The following is a 26,902-nucleotide window of genomic DNA, read 5'->3' as shown; positions in this document are numbered from 1 at the left end:
CTAAAGCACAGCATCTTGTATGTAAATTGCAGACTCTGTCTTGAGAGATTAGGGCTAGCCTAACTCTTGTATGAGCAACACCATATGAGCACCTCTCATAAGTTCAGCTAGCTAACAGATATCATGGGTCAAAGGTGCGTCTAAGTCGGCAAGAACTTTAACATACTCTGAATAATTTGATCAGATTTCCTTTGAAGAAATATCTCACCAGGCACACGTCTGGTCAAAAGCTAAACACTGTCTGACTGCGGTTTCATTGTGTGTTTGAATATTAGATTCAGCTCCTTTATAGCATATCTGTGATTCAGTGTCTGAGCCGCGATTACCTGCACCTGTTCTCTTCTGCGACAACACTGTCCTGCTATTGTGGGTAAGGACACCGTTATCAGTGATATGAGCACAATGCAGCACAGCGGTGATTAGCCAGTGGGATAATACACAAGGACATGTACTAACATGCAGACGTGGTCAGACCTGTTACCAAAACAGCATTACATCACAGAGAGGTATGGTGGCTTCATTCTCTGCTCAGGATACCATCACTCTACTATATCCTTCCATAACAACAAGTTGTTTGCTGCTATATCAATGTTCTGAATGTCGTATGAAGCTCTTCTGAAGCACTTCTCAAATACACGATCTGAAAACTCAAACAGAGAGCATTGCTATGCAGGTACATCTCCACAACTGCCTAGCTACTTTGTTTGTCAATCAGAAGGGGAGTGCAAGAGACAAGGTCATCCCACTTCTCTCCAATTTTACACAGTTTCCCAGTCCAATCAATACTGCCCAACACAGTTAAATCAGAGAGGTCTCATTCCCCAGTCGCCTGATAATTGGAAGCTGTTAGCATGGAGGACAGGACAGGAGTGTCAATTGGCTCAGCCTCTGGCTTTTTGTAGAATGACACCGAGGCTTATTCGCTCTTTGCTATAACCTAAAGCTCAAATGTCGGATGTTTTCATTGAAAACAGCACTTTCTCATCCTCGACACTGGGTAGACCAGGAGGTTTTAAAATTCTTGCATTTTTGATGAGGGAAATCACTGGAACTTAAGCCTTCAGTACTTCTGGAGTTGGCAGGATGTACTGGGTTGCCAACTACTTTGCCAAGATGCATGAATTAAAAACTGTTTACTCTTAAAGGAGAAACAATGAACAGTTAATTTCACATTAAGCCAAGTGTGCTCTTTTGGAGTATCCTCTCCCATTTATTATTGAGCAGCATTGTGACAGATCTCACACTGTTTGTAAACTCACTGTGTAACTCCTAATTTAAAATCATATTGTAATTGTAAGAGAAATGTATGAGTTTTCATTCTATTGCAAATGATAAAGATCTAAATGGCTTGGCTTTCAGTCCCTTTAAGGCTTCATGTATTGCTTGCACTGTCTTTGACTTTTCATCACACTTTACAAGCCTTACTCGATAAGGAATGTTCCCAGTTTCTAGATGACTCTTCAGACTGTGAGCCTCTGTGCTCAGAGATACTTTAAAGATTTTTTTTTGGCAATTTCTCTGTGAGACAACCTTTCACTCCTCAAAGTCATGATAACTTAACTTTTTATGTCATGAGCTGACACAGCTTCCAGCGATCACTGCTGAACATCTTGTTTTCTCTCGGTTCTTAATGGCACTCTACTGTAATTAGTGCTTTATAAGAGGCAGGTGTGCTAAAAAGGTCAACCAGTTTGCTACAAACACAGACGGGGATAACAACAATTGTAAGACTAATACACAGTATGTTTCCTACAGGCGCCTAATCAGCGTGATTAAGGCGGAGTCTGTTTTCAATTAGATCCAGGTAATTTTGTTAGGACTCAAATCAAGGTCAAGTGAAGGCAAACACTTCAAAAGTTTTAGAGTTGCCTTAAATTGCTGAAAATCTTTGACTGGCATTTCAGTCTGTTATCAGATGACAGGACCATGCATCACTTTCACATACGGCAGCTTGGTCAGCTTGGTGAGCTTCAAACCATGACCCTCTAGGTACGACTCCAGTGTTAGTTTTAGACACATCAGTTCTGGTGTCAATTTCTGCTCATTCAATGTCACAGTGTCTTTTAAAATAAATCTCCAACTACACAAGAAACATAGGTTTTGCTACCAAAAGTGCTTTAGATTTAGGCAACCAAACCATTTTGCCACTAAAACTACCTTTGGTTTAGGCAACAAGACAATGTCAGCACCAAAGCTACCTATGTGTAGGCAACAAGATGGTTGCACTACCAAAATTACTTAAAGTTAAGGCAACAAGACCTTTTGCTACCAAAACTACCTTAGGTTTAGGCAACAAGGTGGTTGCGCCATCAAAATCTATTCAACAAAACAGTTTTCCCACAAAAACTTCTTTAGGTTTTGGTAACAAGATAGGTTTGCCATCGAAACAACCTTAGATTTAGGCAGCAAAATGGTTTCACCAAAAAAACTACATTAGGTTTAGGCAACAAGATGGCCTTGCCATCAAGACTACTTTAGATGGTTCTGCCGCCAAAACTACCTTAGATGTAGGCAACTAGACAGTTGCACTACCAAAACTTTGGATAAAGACAACGAGATGGTTTTGCCACCAGAATTATTTTAGGTTTAGCAGCAAGACCTTTTGCTGCCAAAATGCCATTAGGTTTTGGCAACAAGATAGTTGCGCTACCAAAACTAATTTAAGATGGTGTCATTACCAAAACTACCTTAGGTTTAGGCATCAAATGGCTGCACCACTGAAATTACTTTAGGTTTAGGCAACAAGACGGTTGTACCACCAAAAACTACCTTAGATTAAGGGTTACAGTTTCCCCACAAAAACATCTTTAAGTTTTGGTAACAAGACAGGTTTGCTACAAAAACTACCTTAGATTCAGGCAACCAGAATGTTGCGCTACCAAAACTACTTTAAGTATAGGCAGCAAAATAGTTTCGCCACAAAAACTACTGAAGGTTTAGGCAACAAGACATAATAAGAAATAGGTTTCTCAAACTCAACGAATACGCCTCATGTCAACTATGTCCAGTAACAGACGTCGGTGACTTTGCGAAGGGGTTGAAAAAACTCTCACAGGAGAGGAACTGCGATCTTCTGTGTGAAAGTCCAGTGTGTGTTTTGACCCATACCATCCATTAGTTGAAAGCCCGGGGTGTCTCATACAGATTCTATAAGGTGCCTTGTGCATTGGAAACAGAAGCCACGGCCCACTGACCATCGGCTGTTTTTGATGCCCTGGGAATGAGTTTGGGTTTGACATGACCTGCTGAGTTTAAATACAACCAAGGACTCTTGTAGCACATCATCCTCTTGTTTCCTCTCCTGCTTTATATTTCCTGTCATTACTTTTACTCAGCTTTTGCCTTGAGAGGCGGATATGCCATAAATTAAAGGAAGAAAAATGCAAGCCTATAATACAGTAGATAAGTGATGTGACCTTGCCATTTTGTTCCACTGCAGTTCTGAAACACTTAGAGTTTTTCTTTGTATCTTAATTGGGTGAAACAAGAAAGTTTTATGCCTTCAGACAAAACGTCCTTATTAGAAAATACATTTATTTTTGTAGATAAAGGAACACAAACCTCCTATCAGTGCGATCCTATCTTTAAATTACACTTCTGTGAGAGCGCGTTCGGCGTAATTACGGCCTTACGGACGACCTTTGTTCAGAAGAAACCAAGCCAACAAGCCTGACTGAATCATCTCGTCCTTCAGGTCACTTCCCTGTAATACTACAGGACTTGCAAAGTGGGAGCATTCAGCTAACCTGATAAGAGGGACAATACTTCACCTCAAGCACTGTAAGCTATTGTAAAAGCTCAAGTGAAACACAAAAAATGACTCAAACTCCGAGTACAGCTCTGCTATGATCATATATGTTAATTGTTGTGGGTCATTAGGTGGCCAGGTCTACCTCCAGGTTTAATTTGATATGTTTTCTGCTTCTCAGATCAAGACATTTGCTCCCTCGAGGTGCCATTGTACAAGTTAAATGATGATAATGATTCCTGCAGCCCAACAGATTCATTATGGCCACTGTCTTGTCAGGTATCACATTCCTGGAATTAATCCAAAGGGAACCGAATCCCCATTCCTCCTCTTGCAGTTAATTGCAAATCACGGTGTCACTTTTCATGGTGCTGCAACCGTCCCTTGAGTGCAGCTCGTCCAATTATCTGTTGGCTGGTGATTTATTTGGTCACTTCTTTTCTCCTTCCGTCCCCGTGCTAGCATCCTTCATTCACACTCCCTCATTCCCTCTCCCCACTTCATCATTCTGCTTATCCTATATCCTCGCTCCTCTCATCTTTCCATCTCCCCCTCCTTGCGCCGTGTTCAGCCTCTCCCTCTCTCCCCAGAGCAGTAATGGTCTGGTTCACCATGCCGGGGCTCAATAATGAAGCTGCTGCCCTAGAAAAGCCATGTTAATGTTGACTCTGGGATCAGATTCTGCTCCAAGACACACGGCAGTGACAAATGAATGTGCCGGCTTGAGCCAACCGAGCCCAATAAACAGCACATATAGATCCGTGCACTGGGAGGTTCTTTGCAGGCAGATTATGCATATGAGAAAATAGAAATTCAAATGTACTCATCAGGGAATGTTCAAATGAGCTGTTGACATGTGCTCCTAGTGAATAACTAACCAGTATAGGCACTTTGGGGCATGTCCAAGTGTTGTAGTATGATGTGTTAATAAACAGGAAAGTGGAAGTGTGGCTCCCTGAAGTATTGGTTCATCCATCTGGTTGTCAGCAGCATTGACAAGCTGTCTGCCTGCTCATGCTCTCCCACTCTGACCTCCCTTAACCTCTTCGGTACAGTCTGACAGCCTGAGATGTGCTCTGCTCATAGAGAGGTGTGCGCATCTGTCTGTCTGCCATTGTGCTTAGCTGCATTTACATCTGAGAGCTGCTGTGCCAGTGACCCTGGCTGACGTACATAGGCAGTCGAGAGGAGTTTCCTCTGTCTGCCGTCCCCATGTTTCTCCTGTCAGTCTCTGTCTGTCTGGAGCCTGAGGAGCAGCCGTGCATGCCTTCCCTCCATCACAAAGACGGTCTCCGCCTGCTAAACCCACTCACGCTCCCCCAGCTTAATGTGTAATCTATTTAAGTTACTGCAAACTGTATTAGGTCTGTTTAAACTGTTTCTCCAGAGACATGCCATAATGTGAGGCTCCACCATGAGGGCTATTTTAAAATAAACCCAGCTTGTCTGCTGAGATTCAGTGGCGAAAGAATTCAAACTAACAGTCCAGTCGCTAGAATGAAATGTTGCTATTGTGCATTTCTATAAATCACAGATATGTACATTTGGACATTTGTACTTTTCTTATGTCTGACGTAGTTCAGATTACATGTATATGACCTGAGCTTCTCATCGGAAAGAGGAGGCTTAGAGAGGACAAGAGGTTGATGGACTGAGTGACCCTTAAGGCCTTTGCACACTGAGTCCGAAACATCCGTCCGTCATCGACTCGGTGAAGAAAATGTGGCGGTGGGACACAGCTGCGACAAGACGGGGGAATGGGTTGCACAGAATCATTTCATAACTCAGACAGCCTACATTCAACAGGTCAGAAAGTAATATTCAGGTGGATGATGATGAAGAGGGGGAGGATGTGGACCGCACACAGAATGTGGAGACAGAGAGGGAGGATAGCTCCGCCCCTTAATGCAGCTGAGATGCCAAATGTCAGATAGGTAACTCCAGTGGAGAGAGGAGGAAATGTGTCCATTACTTTTTTCCACAATGAACAGAACAATAAAATGCATCAGAATCAGTGTGCAAGGTGTCTGTGCATGACGATTTTTTTTTTTGAAGACGGATTAAAGAATGGCATCTGGGCAAAAATGGACTCGGTGTGCAAAGGCCTTTAGGTGAGAGCTTAGCGGACAGCAGCAGGTTGAGACAAAAAAATTCTGCAGAATTCCAGCCATGTTTGTAGCAACCAAATGGGGTATTATAAGCCAAAACATGATCTTTTCCAAACCCTAACCAACAGAGTGTGCCAGGGCTGACGTCAAAACCCGCAAGTTTAGCATCGCGCTGGTTCCCGGAAGAGAAAGTGAATGTGATGTTTGCATTGCGTTTTGGATTATGTCAGAAAATAAGCTCCGTGGCTAACACAAGTTTATGATACTTACAGGTTTTGTTCAGCGAGATAATCTTCACATATGAACACCTTTCATACCGCATTTGAAGCTTAAATGCGATCGCCAGAAGTAAAAAGCTAACGTTAGGCTTTAACGGACTACATGACTACTCCACGGTCGCATGACTCTTGACGTCACCGCCACTAAGCTTTCAACTGATTTCGGCCGCTTTATTTTAAAAACATTGTATAACGGGGAAATCGGACTGTTTAAGCTAAATAAGAAGCTGTAATGGCGGACTGCCAGCACTCTCGCCTGTTCGGGGGTGATGACGTTTAATGTCCCCGACAGGGTTTGTAGTCGTATTGAGCAACTTGTTAGCAACCGCCTTTTTTACGACACGTAAAAGCTTCAAAATTCACAAGTAGGGTATTTACTGATGTGTTTTATGTCGTAGAACAAAACCTGAAACTCGCTTAAGCTTTTGTTAACCACAGACCTTATTTGAGGCATTTTACCAAAATCCCATTCAAAAAACGTATTGACTTTTAGACGAGAGAACCAGAGGTGCTAAAAGCGCTAACAGAGTTCCGGGTGTACTGGCACACTCTATTGGTTTTTGTACCTAAAACTAACCACATGTTAACCACAGCATTGTTCTAACTAAAAATTGAAAATTAAAATGTAAAGAAACATACAGTTCAACATATCCACTACATATGAGATGTACAACTGTAACACACAGTGGTTCGCAGAAACGTACAATGCCAACATTTATTCTGCCAAGTTCGGATTTTGCTATGGACGCTATTTTGTACATTCCAAACTAGCTATCACCCAAATATAACTGAAATAAGGATTCTCCATTTTCTAATTCACAATGAAAAAACATTTTTGATACGTTTAATGTAAATAAGGTGACGTAGTGCAGTAAAAAGCAGCAAAATAGAGCTCGTTAATAAAAAAGTTCCAGGGTAGGATCCCTGGAACCCTAGACAACTGCCTGGGCTCAGCCTAAAATGTCCTTAAGTCCTAGAAATGCCCCTGAGTACAACTAACCTGTGGAGGGCTGCCGCAACTGGCTCCTGGCCTGCTGTCATTTTGCAAAAGTGGTCCCTGCTGATCACTTGCACTAAGTTTAAGATAATTACCTCAAAAGATGGCCTCCAATAGCCTATAAAGTTAAACAACTATTATTTAACTTTCTTTGGGCCCTGTAGGAAATGCTCAAAGGCCTAATATCAGTCACCCACCACTGATCCACAGTAGAAGAAGGGAAAAGTTGCCCTCTTACATGGGTCCAAAATATGGTGTTTGATGTCCTAGAAACAAAAAAAACAATAGCAGAAATGTGCAAATTCGCAACAGGAAATAACCTCATGTTGCAAACAACAGCTTGCATAATGCACATTTGGTGAAATGCACCTCAGATTAGTCGCTACCACCGGCTGCCATTAAAGGAACTTCATGTGACGGCTCTTCTGCAGTTGCTTCTATATTCAGCTGAATGGGTTTGTGCTTGGAGCTTTTGCCTCTTTCAGTCCCCTCGGTATCTGCCAGAATTGATAAATCAGCTTGTTGTGTGCAGTTTGTTAACCTCTGGTTATGGGTTTTCTGGGTAATGAAGTTTAAAACAATCGAATATTTCTCCCGATAGAAACAACAGCCTTAAAAAGTGTCCTACTACTGCTTCATGTGATTATCTTAGCAGCGAGGTCTGTGGTAGAAATGTAATTCCCTGCATCTTTAATTCAGTGACAAAACTGCAAAACAGCTGGTAAAAATTAGGGTTAACATCTGGGGCCTGTTTCACAGAGGCAATTTGCAAGCACTGCTTACATGCAGATTGCAAATGGTGGCAGCATCACAAATGGTCATCCCTCACAAATTGTGGATACATTTGTGAGTCCTACAGGTTTCCTGCACACTCGTGTACATCAACAGTATTGTATGGTTTAGAGAAATGTATCACCCCAAATTGAAGCCGGCATGCTGCAAATTTGGTGTATCCACCCCCCGGGTTAAGAACATGCACGCTTTGATGATAAGTGCATCCATGCTTTGCTTGGGTTGGAATACAGTGGCAAAGCTGTGATTCAATATTAGCAAATTCCTACCCATCAAATGTGAGTATTTGAAAATAGCCAAGCTTGCAGAGTACTCCATTCAGCAAATGCACTCAGTGGCTCCACAACATGACACTAGGCATCCATTTCAAAGAGGAGGAGATAACTTTGCTCTGCTTTCATGACATCAGTGTGCTTTTTGTTTGTAGCAGTTGCAGGGCAGATGCACAGCACATGAAACGCAGATAGATATGAGGTGCAGCTCGTTTCCCGGCACTCGCAGCTAGGAATGCTGCATCCGTCATGCAAAGATCATCCCCTCCCTGCCCCTTTGAAATGGTGGCTTGGATCTGGTGAGGTGAGGCAGCACAGCTTCATCCACACAACCTTCTCCACAGAGAGACACCAGTATATAAAGGTTCTGCTCCTGTGCAGCCGCTTATTGGAAAATGCATCAAACTCCCCATGCATGAGGGATGTGAAATGTTATGAGACCAGGTGTAAGGCGGCCAAGTCAATCAATTTCCAATTAAGCCATGCTCCTCAGTCATCCATAATTCTTTTTAGCATGTAAGTGGCTTTTTAATCTTTTCATACAGGAGGTGTGCTTAACCCGTGCACCCTCTATGAAAGATGTCAACGAGTGCGGGAGGAATTAATTAAAAGCGGCAATGTGTCTGATGGATAATGCCAAAATTTTCCCCGTGAAAAATACAGTTCACCCGTTTTAATTTAATCAATGCGCTCAAATCAGGATGGCAGTTCCACTGACGCCCAACCCACTCGTTTACAGCTCAAAAAACTCCAGAGATTTATAGAGTCCTTTCACTTCACCATATGAATAATTTATTACTCAGTCTCTCTAACAAAACCCGAGCAACTCTCACTCCTATCACACTCTATTGTGAAGAGTCGTAAAGCCAAAATGCTGTTAATATATTTAACTTTTGTCTTGGGTTGTTTCTCTTTTTTATTCTTTGGGCTGTTTTGTTGGACTGGAAATTGCAGAGAGATTGCCACAGATAGACAGTGAAGCATTACTCAACTCTCGGGAGATAAGGAGGCCTGGTTTTTCCAAGTAAGAGCTGTCAGTTTGCTCAGTACGGAGAATGTGATTGAGCATGTCTGGTGGCTGCTTACACCACAGCCTTGCCATCTTCCTCGATACGGCGATTGATTAAGCTGTCCCGTCTGGGCTTCCATTGGCCCCGTGCCCGTCCTGGGGCCAAAATATACCTGCACGGCCTGTCAGCTGCTAAAGTTATGACATCATGAGGCCCCTCATAAGGCACCTCCATTGTTTTGAAATGAAGGCACATCAATTTCATGGGCTCCACTGCCCAGTGGATGATTTGTGAGTGCTATTATCCCTTGAAATCGCTCCGGAAAATGGCTGCAGTGTGAAGACAAGAATTGGTGACAGGGGGGCGGAGGGGGTTGGTTGGTCACATGGAAATGGTTCACTGATTGTGTATGTAACCTGTAAAAGCAAGGTCAGAGTGTAGGGAAAACAAATATCAGGGATAGACCACAAAGTGTATAAAGCAACTGACTTAGTAAGCACAACATCACCCATTGGTTTGTGGACTCCTGTTTGGAGCCTCAAGTTCGGCATTTTGCCGTTTTGTGATTTTGGAGCCAGAAGTGACCAAATTTGGCAAGAAGGTGGACCTGTGGAGGAGCGAGGGGTGGATCTGACTCACAGAGTGTGGTTAAGCCTCATAGACAGCCTGTCACTTGATGTGGTTGTCCTTAATTATGCGTAACTTTAAGCTGTAATTACATTTAAACAGGTGAGTTACATGAAAATTCAGCCCCGTCACGCTGTCATTAAGGGCAGTTTCTTGTACCAGGCTGTAAACATGCTCTTTTCTGCTGTACAGTTCTGGCATTTTAACATGGGAGTCTGTGGGGATTGACTCGTCTCTGGAGCCAGCCTCAAGTGGCCATTAGAGGAACTGCAGTTTTTGGCACTTCGAAGGTGGCTTAATTTTTCAGCCCTGGAAATCACCACCTGGAACACAGGCTAATGCACCACTGGCACCATGGGTCACCATTAGCAGGATTGGCTGTTAGCTCAACAAGCTCGGTTCACTGTTAGCTCTGTTAGCACCAGCCCACCATAGAACTCTGCTGCCCACCCACTGCTAACTAACTAACTAGCTTTGCTCCCTGTGCAAACAGCATGAAGATGGACCCCATAGTAGTTGCTCTATTCAGTTTGTCATTTGCTAAGCGATGGTTACCCATTCAAGAATCCTTTTTGTCCTGGAGGTGTCCCAGGGAAGATCAATGCTCATCCTAAACATTTTTTGTATCATCAGCAGGATGATGGGACACCATTGAGCCCTGACTAGGGGCTAGGAAGCTAATGAAGGCTCGCAATATGGGGATGTTTAAAATTTATTTAACTTCTATTGAGGCAGGAAACCTCATTGAGACACATTGGCTCCTTCTCAGGGGAGAGCTGATCAAACTTAGTGGCCACAGCGAGCCACCTACAGGCAATATTTGGTGTACAGAGAGTAACTTTTTGTGGCAACAGCCCATTGGGCCATCGTTAATGCTGAACCCTGAAAATGTTGTGTTTCCATAGAAAAATGTAATTTCAAAGTTCCTTTGGAAACATGAAAGCACTTCATAAACATGGCAACTAGTAAACACAAACAGACTTACGACAGAGGAAATAAAAAAAAATGAGCGCCAGAAAGAGGAAAAGAGAGACCAATAACTTAGTTACAAAATCAGAATGCGAGCACTTCCTCTTTTTCTTCTCGTAGCAGCAGCAGCAAGAACAGGTCTGACTGCCATCCAGCTGACAGCGTAAGTTTTCATTTCCAAGCTTGACTAATTCATTATAAAGCCATTTGAGTGCCAGAACTCTCCATTGTTATCACCTGAATCTGAGACATAGAAAGTGCTGACTATTTGAAATGATAATTTAAAACCTGACCACAGCGGAGGGAAACGCAACATGCATCTTGTTAGGGATTCACCTCACTGCCCACTTAGCACGAGCAGTTCAATTTGTCTGAAGCTTCCACTAACTTAACAACAAAAAAGCAGATTGCTGATAAGAAATGCTCATTAATCTCGCCCGGGCAGGCATTGAACCCGCGTGCCATCTATTTTCTTTTCAAGAGTTCACTCTCCTTTTTAAAACTCAAAGTCGTGCGGGAACAAAAAAATGCGAATCTGTTTGGAGGAAAGCATCACTGCGCGCTTTCATGAGACCAGCTGCCAGAACACAATACGTGGTCAAATGTTAAAGTTATCAGTGGAGTGCAGAAGTGAAGGAGCCTCTTCACCACTCTGCTTTCCACACCTGCACTGAAGGATTTCAATTCACTGGCAAAGCCCTCTATGGCAGCGCAGAGCCATTCTGCTGGGCTGAGATAAAACATAACACTAAAAAAAAAAAGTTAAATAATCAATTCCAAAGAAATGGCTGGGTATTAATCTAGAGCTGACTGCAGCATGGTACCTCCCAGAGGATTGCAAGATGATTTGCAGAGGGATTTAGGAGATGATTCACGGCTTGTGAAAAAGTTATATGCCAATATTTTCTAAAATACAAATATTTCATCATGTTTGTAATTCATTGTTAAATTTGTGCAACGAATATGTGCAGCCTCGAGGCTTTGTACGTAATTATAAAGTAAAATTGTCTGCTAATGAGAGAAATTATTCTCTTCTATTTCAGTCACTATCGCTGCGCTATTGCAAAGTGTGGAGTCAGTTTCCTTTAACTAAAGACTCATTTAGAGGAACTGGAAAGGTGACACTACATTTTTGTCTTTTGAGAATCAGGAATCGGAAATTAATAAATTCCTGACAGGCTGAGAAACATAACATACAAAGGATGGTTTTCCAAGTTTCACAGCCTGCATGACATAGATGAGGCAAGGTGCCAGGGATCGTTAACGCATGTAATCAGGGTTTAATGAAAGACAGCAAACCTGGAAGCATTCATTGTCACTCTGAGGTGAAGGTGAGCTTCGTCTTTTTCCCTGCCAGTGAGCAGAGGGAGGGTGAGTGTGTGGATGCTCAGCATAAATGTGTGCAGAAGGTAAAGTCGCACCCACAGGTGTGATTAATTTGGTATATTGCTCGTGTACATCATTACTCTTTTGCTGTGCTGTGACAGTTGAGCACTGCTCTGTGCTCCTCTGTGGATCAGCATCATAGAAGTTGTAAATTTATTTTAAAGAAGACAGAAAAAAGATAATAATAAATCTGACATGGTAGTCTTTTGGTTGGGATGTTATGACGTGTCCCAGATGTCTTCTCTACCAAACCACGTGGGATGAATTTTTCCCTACAAATAAAAAATGCAGATACATATTTGGTAAAAAATCTGAGCTCAGGCTGGAGTCTGACTTTTTGACATCCGTTTGATCATATCAAAATGATAATGCACAAAAAATTATCCACAAACATTTCTCTTGGCTCTTTTTGCTACAATCTGTCATAGAAACAGCCAACAAGACATCTAAAGCAAGGGCCCTTTATCAAGTGAAAGCTAGCTTGTGAGATAGCAACAGCTAGCCTTATCTAAAGCTAAATTTGGTTTTCAATTTGTTTCTAGTTATTTGTAATAACTAAAATATGCCATAAAATTATCCTCAGACATTTCTGTTGGCTCGTCTTGCTACAATCTGTCATAGAAACAGCTAACTAGACAGCTTAAGTGAGCGAGCTACAGCAAGTAAATGCTAGCTTGTGAGATAGCAACAGCTAGCCTCAGCTAAAGCTACATTTAGCTATCAATTGTTGTAGCTGTTATCCGCAATTTTAAAAAAGTATGCCATAAAATAATCCTCAAACATTTGCTCGTTTTGCTACAATCTGTCATAGAAACAGCTAACTAGACAGCTAACGCAAGAGAGCAACAGCTGGCCTCAGCCAAAGCTAAATGTAGCTATAAATTTTTCTAGTTGTTATTTACAATTTAAAAAAAATATGCCATGAAATTATCCTCAGACCTTTCTGTTGGCTTGTTTTGCTTCAATCTGTCATAGAAACAGCCAACTAGACAGCTAAAGCAAGAGAGCTACATCAAATGAATGCTAGCTTGTGAGACAGAAACACGTAGCCTCAGCTAAAGCTAAATTTAGTTAAATTTTGTTCGTTAATGTTGTTTTGAATGCAAATATTAAAAGAAGACGGACAAATACTGAGAACAACAGAGATACATTTAATCCCTATGATCAATGCTGAAATACTACTGTACTTACTGTGCTGTCTGTTTTTGTAGGTCAGAAGAATCTTTTCTAGCACTAGTTTTCAATCCTGGTGCCCCTCGTCTGTCGGGTCAGGCCACTGTCAGGCTGATACTGTGTCATCTGAACTTGCCATAACATGGATTTATTCTTATCCATGCTTGTTCAAGAAGCAGTGTACATAGAACTGCTCTGTACTGTACTCTTGTACACACGATGCGAGTGCCTTACCCCATGGGACGAAGCAGTAAATTATAGTCAAGAAACTCGACAGCATGGGGTCCACAGTGGCTCCCTGTGCTTCATTTCATATGCAGAAGTGCCCACATTACCGCAAAATAATGGATAGGCCTATTATAATTTAAACTGGCTGCCATTAGATGCAAATGTAAAAAAGACAAAAAAAAATGTGCAATAGGATCTGATGAGGAATTTATAGGTTTTGCTTGAGAAGCTGTTGAAGTTCTCGCTTCCTCAAAAACGTTGCTCCTAATCCTAAATGGGATTATGGCAATCAAAAGTAGTGTAAATGTACCGCTCAGCTGTCCTAAAACTCAAGGAGTGTCCTGCAAATCACATGCGAGAAGGGATGTCAAATTTACAAAAGAAATGACACTAACGGAATTTTGAGGGAGAGCATATAACTTCCACTAATGTCTGCTTAACCCGTATTTCTGTGCGGAAATATTCCCCGCTGTTTGACTTCTTATAAAAAAGGAATATATAATTTAAGTCTCGACAAAAAAAAAAAAAAAAAAAATCCTCTAGTGTGAATTTAATTACAGTCATAGCAGAGAATGTCGTGCTTCTTCACCTCTGTCTTTTACAGTGAAAAGAAGCCACTGAAGTCTCCAATAAAGCTGCCATGGGCTTCTCTCAATTCCACCTTTTGACTGGAGCTTTCAGATGCTGTCCCTGACATGTATGATTAAAATCCCCAATGGCATTGCATGAAAGGTCCAGCCAGTTTGCCTGCAAGATTATTGTTAAATCAAAGCATAGCTGAATCTTATCTCTTGTAAGGGATTCTTTGGAGTGTCTGATTGGCTGTAATGTGCAAAGCTAACCCTTATATGATCCCTGCCGAGTGTTTATTTAAATCATACCCTCTCTCTGAAGCTTTGCCCTTAACTTCTTTTGCCCAGATCTTTCTCAGCTTGTTGTAAAATTGTGAGCCCGGCTGAGAAAGTGAGTTCCACTGAAGTGAAGACGAACAGTGCAGAAGCACATTTCTTCTATGGCGTGGATTTGAAAAGCTGATAGAATAAATTTCTATAAATATGCAGGCAGTGGGGCAAAAACTAAATTGGACTGCTTATCATTTATGCTCTGTGAAAGGTTAAGTAAACAGATAGACGCTTGAAGTTTGAACATTTTTCTGTCCCGTTTTATAAATCCCTTTTTTTTGTATTAAACTTATACAAGAACATTTACACAAAACATTAATCTCAAGGAAATGCTTTTCCATCTGTGGATTCTGATCTCACACATGCATTTGCTCACAACCCCTTAAGGTATGACAAACAGTTTCATGTTTTTTGCTATGTTTGTTCTGCATTTTCACTCAGTGTCGGCTGAACACAATGAACGCGCATTTGTTCGACTCAAAAAGGAGCATCTATTCAGAAGAAAAAAAAATCTAACTTATTGTGATGTTGTTGGCAGCAACATCAAAGAGATCTCAGTGATTGTCTTGTCAGGGTAAATGTCTGGTGAAAAACATAAACAGCTGCAAGTGCAGTGAAGCTTCAAACTCTTTACAGTGTCATTATATTCTGATGATATCTGGACTGAGATCTCGCTGCGTCAGTCAGAGAAATAAAGATGGTGTCTGATGATTTTTCAGCTTTAAGATGTCACAGTCAGTCTTAAAAAACAACTAATCTAAGGAATTCATATCAAGATATCTTCTGTTTTGTACAACTGGCAAATACACCCACCGGCTACTTTAGCACCAGGTGGGACCCCTTTTGCCTTCAGAACTGCCTTAATTCTTGGTGTCACAGATTCAACAAGGTGCTGAAAACATTCCTCAGAGATTTTGGTCCATATTGACATGATGACATCACACAGTTGCTGCAGATTTGTCAGCTGCACATCCATGATGTGAATCTCCCGTTCCACCACATCCCAAAGGTGCTCTATTGGACTGAGATCTGGTGACTGTGGAGGCCATTGGAGTACAGTGAACTCATTGTCATGTTCAAGAAACCAGTTTGAGATGATGTGAGCTTTGTGACATGGTGCATTATCCTGCTGGAAGTAGCCATCAGAAGATGGGTACACTGTGGTCATAAAGTGTGCCAAGAAAATCTCCCCCACACCATTACACCACCACCAGCCTGAACTTTTGATACAAGGCAGGATGGATCCATTACACCAAATTCTGACCCTACCATCTGAATGTGGCAGCAGAAATCCAGACTCATCAGACCAGGCAATGTTTTCCAATCTTCTATTGTCCAGTTTTGGTGAGCCTGTGTGAACTGTTGCCTCAGTTTCCTGTTGTTAGCTGACAGGAGTGGCACCTGGTGTGGTCTTCTGCTGCTGTAGCCCATCTGCTTCAAGGTTGGACAAGGTGTTGTTGCTTCAGAGATGGTCTTCTGCAGACCTTGGTTGTAACCAGTGGTTATTTGACTTCCTGTTGCCTTTCTATCATCTTGAACCAGTCTGGCCATTCTCCTCTGACCTCTGGCATCAACAAGACATTTTCACCCAGAGAACTGCTGCTCACTGGATATTTTCTCTTTTTTGGTCCATCCTTTGTGATGCTGTGATGGTGTATATGATTGTTATTGTTATCAGATTTTTTTCTTTGATTATTTGACTGTATTGGCCTCAAAAACCCAGTATTGGTCAGGAGATGATGTCAAGTCTGAGAAACAGAAATTGAAGAGAAAGCTCAAACAAGGAGGGGAAAAATAAAAACAAATATTTAATGGAGCACCTCGATGACTAAAGCATGACTTTCAGAGATTCATTTCTACACAAATAAGAGAATGTAAAGGTGAGGAGGTTTGAGGCAGCAAAGGATTTACTTCCTCTATGACTGCTACACACAACAGTGGGATGCGGAAATAATTAATTCACACAAAAGGTTTTGACATTGTGCTCGGTAAAGCCTATAAAAATTTGAAGCGACACCAATCTGATTTTAAACTGGAGCAGGCGCTGGATCCCCTGTCAATTGGCAATGAATAAAATCAGCCTTGCTGATAATAGAAGAGGAGAAAACAACTCAGCAAAACGCAAAAAAATCCAACCACAGAGAAGACTGAATCTTTGATGAAGGAAAATATAGATCAGCTGACTGAACGCTGCCTGAAGGACGTCCAACCCCAACAAATAACGCCACATTAATATTGGATTAATAATATATCAGAGTCAATTTCTATTATTGTTAATAGTATTATTATTATTACAGAGTCAGTGCAAACAACCTTCCAGTGTTCCAACTAGTTTAGTTAATTTTAACTATGTTAGGGCTGTAACAGACTCTGAGGTCAAGTGAGATTTGGCTGTTCAATCCGAATATTTGAGTGTTCTTTTTTTCCAAATATAGAATTTGAGAGTTTTAAAGGGACTTTTGGAGTGAGAGTGGCAGTCATGTAACATAGTAACCAAGCAAGTTAGCCTTCCAAGCGAAACCATGCTAACTATGCTAATCGGACATCGGAAATGTCCAACAACATTTTTTGCCAACACTAGATATAAAACAAAAACCAGACAGTGACGTATTAAGTTGTCACAAGTTTAAATTCACCATTTCTAAGTAGAAGCCAGAAGATAATGTTATCTTCGAGCCTGACCGGGCAAAGCCTCTCTTCCTTCAGGCAGCTGCCTGCATCTCACTCAGACTCACCCAGGCTCTGGGTCTGCAGCTGTCTGCAATAGAGAGCAGCATGGCAGCAAAGGGTGCCCACTCTGCAGCTACATCTAGGGACTTAAACATCCCTAGATGTACACTGGCTGACAAAACAAACACACAAAAACCCAGTGCTCAACTTGAGGAATGTCAGTTGAATGAGGGGTCTCCGACTGATGATTCAGATCTTAGACTTTCACGGGGCAGCCCTGCTGTACATGCTGATTGGTCGTTTATTTCATAAGATGATCTTATGGTTTTGAGTGAAAGTCATAATAGGCAAAGTACCAGTGGTGGTAAAACAAATGTGGTGGAGTAAAAAGTACAATATTTCCATCTGAAATAAGTAGGTGTGTATGTAGCTTGACCAATTCTGAATTGTTACATCTATACCCATAAAACTTCAATTTAAAGCCTACTCCCAATTCCCTTTCACGAACCCATTGTGGCTACACATTTTGACAAATGAACACCTGTCTCAATTAGACGCCTGCTCTGGTTGCCAAGCAGTTCATTTTTATAGAAGATCTTTGGATGTATAAAACAGGTTGTGGCCACCCTCTACCCACATCGTTAGCTCAGCAAGATTCTCCATAATTCAGTTGTTTAGTTCATTTTACTGAAACCATGAGCACTGAAGAATAATTCATTCAGATTTACCAACCTGGTAAACGAGAGATGCAAAAAAGGTGGTGACTCTTTGCCTTTGAAGCACTCATACAGTCAAATTATGTGTCTACTCCTCTGTTACCCTGTAAGTAGTTCATATTCCTTTAGTCTGTACGGGTCGTCAGATCAAAAGAATCAAAACGATGTTTCAAAGAAATTAATTCAAGCTGTGACTATTGAATGTCACTACTACAGTTTTTTACTGCTATATACAACACCACAATATCATATACAGTACATAAAGATATACTATGCAGGATACTCTTTAAAAAAACTATTTATACACTCATACAGAAGTGATCCCTCTCAATCATCTGTTATGATCCATTAGAAGTGTGTGGCGGTGTATCTTTTCGTAGCGACTCTGCCCTCTGCCTGTATTTTCTTCTTATTTTCTGTGTATAGGACATTTATGGATGTGTACTCCCACAGTGCTCAGGTGAGGTCAGGCCTCTATAAAAAGGTAGCGATACCCTGCCAGACAGTAAGCAGCAGGCATCGAAGAGACACAGCACCAAAAAAATGCAAATGTAGTGAGATGAAACGCCGAACGAAAGTGAACCTAGGGTTGGCTTTTACTGTCAGTTTTCAGTTTCGTTGGCGAAAGTGTTTGCAGGATTGTCAATCACTGTTTGTATAGTATACCTGAGAGTAAATGTAGTACAGTTGGCAGATTTAAAAGAGTGATTGGCACAGATGAAAATATCCTTTGGTGGTTTTTAGCTCCGTTAGTTCTGAGTGTGTGTCGGGACGCAGAGGGAGAGGACTGGAAGATGGCAGACGGCAGCACACAGAGCTGAGTAAACTCTCTGTTTAATAACAGGATCCTTCTGCCCTGAGGTTAAACAGATCCACTAATCACTCCCTTTGTTTGCTTTGGTTTTCATCTAAGCAGCACCCAGAGCCATGGACGTCTGTGCGTTCACAGCTCGGCTGTTTCCCCAAAAGCTTGAATATGCAGGTGCAGAAACATCCGCCCACTGAAAATAAGACAGATGTCTACATTAGTCCAGATACAGATTTAATAAATGCTGGCACTTGTCCATGCATGTTTAGTGACTTGTTATTTGGATTTCTTGATCGATCAGAGCAGGCAGTTAAATGAAAAACATTTACCAGCAGACCATGCATATAGATCCATCATGTATATTGGAAGTCTGAGATATTCTAAAGAGATGCAGAGTCGGTGGAAGATTGATGCATCGGCTTGTAAATAGGCTGACAGCCAGCCTTTCAGACAGTTACATAATCAAGGCTTTTTATCCAGACGCATGCCCCCGTGCTGGGATGTTGGCTGAGAGCAGATAATGAAGAGACAGTGTAGATGTCCACTGAGATCTATGACCAGGTTCAGGCTTGGAGAAGCAACCCCTCCCTCCTCCCCATCATAATGCTGATGTTGCAATAACGCAGCAGCCCACACTTGAAGGAAGGCCCCGGCAGTTGCAGTCAGGGGACACCAAGTACTAGGAAATTGCATTACAGGCGTTCCCTTTGGAGTATTTAAAAATGGAAACACTGGAAGGCTTGTTTTATTGCTCATGCCTTCCATGCGGTCTTTCCAAAGCGCTTCCGACAGTTCATAGCGGTGTGAACATGTTTTTGTTATAAGACAGTTAACACGGCACTCTCAGGGAGATCTCATGGAGATGCAGAAGTCATCAGACATAAAACAGCAATTTCACAGAGGGGGATTCTGAGGTGAAGTTGTGATATGTGAAAGTGTGATATGAATGGTTCCATCTCTGTGGATATCACATCTAGCTTGGGGAGCACCTTTTTCTCATTTTCCGTAACCTGCATGCCACATCTTCCTCCTGTGTACAGTTCTCTGCATAATGGAATCTGACTGTATTGCTATGCAGAGGTAACCCACAGTGAACCAGATTCATAATAACAGCAAGACCATTTGAACAACCTTGGAGTAGCTGAGGCTTCACTCTGTCTGCCGTCTCCATGTGCCATTAGATTAAACGTGTAATGTTTGTTTACATTAAGGCTGCAGAGAACGACTACTTTCAATATTGATTCGTGGAAAATCTTACAAAGCATTCATCACAACATCCTTAAAGTCTAAACCCACGGGGCTGAAAGATGTGCCAAAAACTGCAGTTCCTCTAATGGCCACTTGAGGCTGGCTCCAAATGTGAATCAATGCCCATAGATCCCCATGTTAAAATGACAAACTTTAAAGCAGAAATAAACATGTTTATAGCCTGGCACAAAAACTGCTTTGGTCTTTATTGGTGATTTACCTGTTTATAGGAGATGAATTTAAAATATAACTCACCTGTTCAGCTTTGACTGACAGACTATGGTGGTGCCTCACAGACATCCTGTGAGTCAGATCTGACCCTCGCTCCTCCACAGCTCCATCTTCTCATCCAAATATGCTCACTTCTGGCTCCAAAAGAAACCAGATGGCAATGGCCAAAATGCCAGACTCGTATCTCTAGAACAGTAGTCCACAAACCTGTTGTTCATGTCACATTGGCTACATCCTTTTATATAGTCTATGGTTTTGTTTGACCAACAGTCCAAAGTATTCAGTTTACTATCATGGACACAAGACAAAGAAAAGCAAAACTAAGAAGCTGAAAATTTATTTTTTTAGCATTTTTGCTTCAAAAATTAAAATTATCAACTGATCAGAACGGCGCGGACACATTTTATATCATTTTTCTCATTTTCTATTATGTCCGACTCCTTTCACATCTTATTTGAAGAATACCAGCTTTTGACATCAGAAGATTCAGAGTCCCACAGGCAACATTAAACAGGTTGACGAACCCTTTTGTTCCTCCATCTGTCAACCTATTGATTAGTGTACCTAGGCTGATCACTGAATGTAATAGATAATGATTAATTTACTGCCCTGCGTCCACTCATCATAATGTCTGATGCCACGTGTAGCATTCGTCATATGGTTTGTTGTTTGGTTAAATGTTGTTTCAAATGTTTGTTTTTTTTTGCTGTATGTATGTGATCTATGGGTCAAAATGTTCCGCACTTAACTGGCAGCGGCATTCTGATATTACTGCTAACTACCATATAAGCCAACCTGGTCTGACTCCGAGGTTGTTGAAATACAGTGCCTGGGAAGTGACTTAAGGCGTCAGATACCAACGAAAAAAGCCATGGTTTAATGTCGGCACAATACGCAGCTGGGCGCCGTTATAGTTTAACAGCGCTCCACAGCATCGGGGGAAACGTGGCAGGACAAGAACGTTAGTTATGGCGGCAAAAGTTGTAAGTAGGGTGGACAGGAGGGGTGGTGGATGGGTCCAGCAAACACCAACTTTCACCTGGGAGAGCGGCGTTCGCATCCTGTAAGATTATAGAGCCGAACGTTGTTCTTTTTTCCTAAACCCAACCATGTGTTTTTGTTGCCTAAACCCAGAGACAAAAGACACGTATGTAAATGGTAAATTTCCTTTGAAAACAGAAGTGTTTTTTGAAAGAAGACAATGCATGTGACAGACGGAACTTGACACGGCGTCCCAGAACGTCAACAACCAACACAACTTTGACATCGTATCTGGACGTGGAGGGTCCATGACCAAATGTCGATATGTAACAAGGTCGGAGTGAGAACGTGTTATATAAGCGCAGTGCAGAGCTGTGGCGATTAGCCAGCAGGCTACACACATGGGACTCCCATGCACTCAACATGCTGTACCGCAACAAAGAACAGAGAATACAACACACAGAAAGAGTGTGACTTCATTCTCTGCTCAGGACGTCATTATATTATACATTATATATCTTTACATAGCAAATATAGTTTGCTGCTTTATTAATGCTCTGATTATTGTTCAGAGCTCCTTTTATTGACATTGTTCATTGATTTAAATGTACTTTTCTTGGCCATTTTCAAACAAAAGAAATGCATTTGATTAAAAAACATGAGGAAGAAGAAATAATCTGTCAGAGTAGAATGAAATGAAAATTTGAGTAGCTCTGTGTAGCCACACTGCCGTAATAAATCACCTCAAACTTAATATATGAAATGAAGATGTGGGAGCAAGTATTAATCAAGGCAAACTTGCAAATTAAAGACTTTGAATGTGTTACAGATATTACCTTGTTAAATGGTGGCACACTTGAATAGCTAGTTATGTGTCTTGATGGTTGTTTTGAAGAAAGAAATCACAGCTTAAAAGGTACCCTGTGGAGTTTTCGACCACGACTATCAGAGCTATTGAGTGGATCCCAATTTGTCCTGTGTTTGTCCCAAGGACGCTAACGGTATTACACTATTCCACTGATTAACAGTTTGTGGTGGCAATGTGCAAAAAAGTGGAATTGAAACATGACTTTGTTTACGAGGAGACTCCAGAGGGCATCTTTAAACAGAAGTATGGTTTGTGGTGTGTTTGCCCAAATGAACAGGTTTGTCACGGTCTGTCACGTTGAGTTGGGGTGGCGTCTGGTTGCCCAGCCAAACTCCTCTCCATCCTTTTGCCAAAATTTTGGATTCAATGTCTCCAGTAACAGACAACATGAGCATACAAGCAGCTGTAAAATGTCCCTTCGGAAGCGTAGTGGTAATTCTCACAGATGCCACGTTTTTATTACTCACCGATGCACAATCAATTTAAAGATCTCTTACCCAGTGTGTTTTACACTCCTCATCGCCCACAGGTTGCCAATCTTCTGAACATTAACAGGAGTTGACTGCGAGCAATCAAAAACAGAGACAAGCTGCTATCACTGTTATCAATGAGAGATAGAATAACAAGCATTATATTGAACCCTGCATAAATCTGCAAGATAAGATCAGACACACCATCCCGCCGTGTTCTAACACATATCTGCAAAATGTGTTTCAGTAGCGTAATCAGATGTAAATGTGATTTCATTGGCAGCACAGCCAGCTCCAAGGCATCTAATTTAATATGTATCTTGAAGGTATCGGATTACAGGTGTGAACACGGAGAGGTAAAGAAGAAAATCTGATTGCCCACACAATAATTGGGATAACTTAGTTCAGTTTTGAGATCTCAGACACAAGATCTAAAGTCTGTTATTTGTGTCGCTAAAAAAAATAAGGATAATAATACGTCAACAGTAGTTAAAGGGACAGTTTGCCCCTAAATCAAGAATACAAGTTTTTTATTTCTCCTGTAGTGCTATTTATTAATCTAGATTGTTTTGGAGTGAGTCACTGAGTGTTAGAGAGAGGGCAGACATCTCTACGGCCGATATCTCCAATATAATGGAACTAGAGGACACTCGGCTTGTGGTGCTCTAAGAGCCAAGAAATACAACTCAACAGCAATGTCTCTTTCCTCATCTCATCTAATCATTAATGACAGGCTTGTGTTTGTGACAGCATGAGATGTAAACATTATTGACATCCTCTTCGGCTGACCAGTAACATTAGCTAGCTCAGTGGTGCTAGGTGAACTAGCAGTAGATGCACACTTCCTTCTTCGTGGTGATACAGTTGGCGATCTAGTCCGACAAAGAAAAGAAAATTCCTACACGAAACTGCTCACAACAAGGTCTGTGGATTATGGACTATTTTCTTTCAAACGAACTACACCTGCCAACTGTGTTACCGTGCAGAAGGAACTGTGCATCTGCTGCTAGCTCACTTGGCACCACTGAGCTAGCTAACATTACAGCTCAGCCAGGAAGAACGCCAATAATGTTTACATCTCAGCTAGCAGTAGATGCTAATCCATGGACCTTGTTGTGAGCAGTTTCATGTAACTATTTTCTTTCTACTGAACTACATCTGCCAACTGTATCACTGCTCTGACGAAAGTGTGCATCTACTCATGAATAAGAGGCTCATACGTACGGCAGCACGAGATTTAAACATGAATGACATCCTCCTCAGCAGAGCGAGCAGTAGATGCACGCTTCCTTCTGCGCAGTGATACAGTTGCCGGGTGTAGTTTGGTAGAAAGAAAATAGTTCCCACATGAAACTGCTCAGAACAAGGTCTGTGGATTATCTTGAGTAACCAGGTCATGATTTCTGGAAAGAGGCAATGTATTTTTTGGCACTTAGAGCACCACAAGCTGAGTGTCATCTAGTTCCATTATATTAGAGAGAAAGCAGACATCTCAACAGCTGATATCTCCAACACTCTGCAACCCACACCAAAACAATCTAGATCAATTAATAGCACTACAGGTAAGAGGAAAAATATGTAGCTGAATTTTGATTTTGGGTTGCACTGTGCACTTCTAGAGCTAAAAGCTAGCACAGTAACCAGCTGACAGTCATCTCCCAGCCACTTCACTCCTCTATCTTTACAGGGCTTAACCACATTTCAGGGTTTTATGGTCCGCAAAGTGTCCAAGCAGTTCAACAAGCATGTTCCAAACGTTTAGTGTTCCTCCGTGATGACAGTCTGCGGTACAGGTCGGTCACTTTATTTAATAGGAGTCCCCCCTCCCCAGAGGTTAAGGTAATTCTTGGGAGATTAAGGTGACAGAGTGAAGAGAGCTGCCCGGGTCAGGCTGTGCCCAGGGAGAACATGCACTGCTCTTTATAACCTTGATGGACATGTTCACTGTTGCACGCATATACAGTGAGTCCACCGCTCCGAGCAGCAAAGAAATGTATCTTAGGTCATGCCACTCTGCAGCCAATCAGTATGCAGTATATGTCATCTGTATATGTTAAGCCTTAGTGCACATTATTCAGAATTCTCAGATTTGCTCACGGGGGAATTAACTGCCTGTCGCCAACAGAGATTGCAATCCATGTCTGAGGCTGCCTATACAATATTTTAAACCCTTATCATCATCTGACAATTTTATGAATAATTTTCATCATCTAACAAAGCAAAGGAATTGCTAGTAAGCTTCAAATCCTCCTCTGACATGATTAGGGAACATTGAAGTACACTTATGCTTATGCAGTGTCTGATCAGATGAACAGCTTTTCCTATTAGCATAATAAATGAATTAGAGCACCCGAGACAAAGATCATTAGGCAGGTTTTCACCACGGGGAAATCATTTGGACAATGTATTGTCTAACAACGTGGGACTACAGCGATGCGTCATACAGCCTCAACATGCATCAGCCTCCGGCTTTCCCCAAATCCTTCACTCACTAAAGCCCTGCTGGTGTTTGCATTCTGCCGAAACAACCCTCATTTCTTCAAGGCAGCTGTTTGGTTTCAAACGCGGGGCCTCTGTGATTTCTTGGCTGTCTTGTAATTAGTCATAACAGTGAGTGGCATGCTGCAGACAGTAATGGCTAATGTGTCCATGGAGTGACATTCCATAAACACAGGTTGTTATCATCATACTACATCTCCTTGCCGGGACAGACTGACTTAGTTTACTAAACACCATAGCCTCAGGATTTATCTCTTTATCATCTGCTCCCGTCTTTCCCTCAGCTTCTTCAGCTCAACTTATTTCTCTGCCTACAGTTCAAAAGCAGGTGTGACATTGCTTCGTTCTTGCTCTTCATATGCTGAAGACATAAACAGCAGCTTGTTAAGAGTTGTTTTTAATAAGCGTGTAAGGCTTGGGTTAAGAGCTTTCCAAACGGCTGTGGTTCCTGCAAGGTGCTCTGGTTGAAATTTGCATTTAAACATGAGGTGTGACTGTTAGCAGCTCATCTGGAAATATGAGTGAGAGTGCTGCAGGACTGGGGATAATGGTCTCAGAGGGCGGTGGCTCCCATACAGGGTACAGGCATACAGTGAACTTATGCCACGGACATTTACATTAGAGGCGGTCGGAGCCATCATCATTTTTCTTTGATTGTCAGGCAGGGTGTGTACATTATGTATATTGGGAGTTACAGGTCCATAGGGGTTGAGGATTGTATAATTTGGACTGAAAATTGTATCCCAGGGCAACTCTGTAGCTGCTCTACCCTTGAAATAGTATCACTGGCTTTTGATCTGGGATGACCAGTGCAGAATCCCTTGGGAAGGACAGTGGGACCTGATGATTCCACTTTGGATAATTTTACTACACATCCAGTGTCAGCGTTCAGTGGCAGTGCAGATAATGATGTGCTCTTAACAGACACAGGATAGATTTTTTTCTTCCTGTAAAATGTAATAATCCTGTAGACCGGTGGTTCCCTACTGGTGGGTCGCTGGTCCATTCTGAATGGACCGCAGGTGATAAGTGAACATGTCAACTTTGTAACAAAAAAAACCCAACAACACTTTATTCAAAAGTACAGTGGATTTCTGGCACATAACTTTTATTTTGAACTGCCATTTCCTGCTGTAGAGTAATTGACAAATGGACAGCTCCCTTGTCTGGAACTTGGGAGCTGTTGTATTTACATTTATATTACATTTCTCCAATCAAACGTGACACAAGGTGACTTGCTTTCGTAACTAAATTTCGCAAACAAATTCCACGTCACGGAAATATATCACATTACTGAAGTAGCTGCTTGGGCAGCGGCAGATACGGACGTACAATGCACCCTTTAAAATCTGTAAGAGACTCAACGGGTTTCCAGTCAGTTCCAGTATATACAGTATTCGTCTGCGTCATTAATACAGTAGATGTTCAACAGACGTAGTATAAAGGGCAAGAAAACACACTTAGGGCAGGCAGTTGGGCAATCTCAGACCCATAGGTTATCAGTCTTTGGGGGTACAGCCCATATTGAAGGAGATCCAGCGTAGCCAGTGGATATCCAAGTCAAGACTTCCTCTTCCATACACCGGCCAGTCTGCGTATGAATTCAGATAATTAACACGCAGACTGTTTACCTGCCTCTCAAACTTGACTGGTCAATACTACTTGGTGGACAAACAGGAACCAAAATGTTTCCGATAATAAATTCTTGTCTTGTTGCTTACAGATTCTGCAGATTTATGTAGAAATCTGTTCATGGAAATCAGTGGGTGGTGAGGTGGATGGGTTCAGCAAGTGTAGGACTCTGACCCAGGAGACCGCTGTTTGTGTCCTGTGTGAAACTGAGGGTCAACATTGACTTATTTTGTTACGTCAGTCAAGTGAGTCAACTGACGTGAATAACATCAAAACCAACTCCCAATCC

At 41.8% G+C, this 26,902-nt stretch overlaps 1 protein-coding gene across 11 annotated transcripts in view; it reads left to right on the top strand.

Annotated features, from left to right (window-relative positions):
* Nucleotides 1–26,902, top strand: part of chrm2a (cholinergic receptor, muscarinic 2a) — a 127,153-nt gene that overhangs the window by 26,594 nt on the left and 73,657 nt on the right. The window lies entirely within an intron of this gene.

This window comes from Epinephelus fuscoguttatus, linkage group LG22, assembly GCF_011397635.1.
Source record: "Epinephelus fuscoguttatus linkage group LG22, E.fuscoguttatus.final_Chr_v1".
Lineage (NCBI taxonomy): Eukaryota > Metazoa > Chordata > Actinopteri > Perciformes > Serranidae > Epinephelus > Epinephelus fuscoguttatus.
Note: the sequence above shows the minus strand (reverse complement) of the source record. Positions and strands in the feature narration are given on the sequence as shown.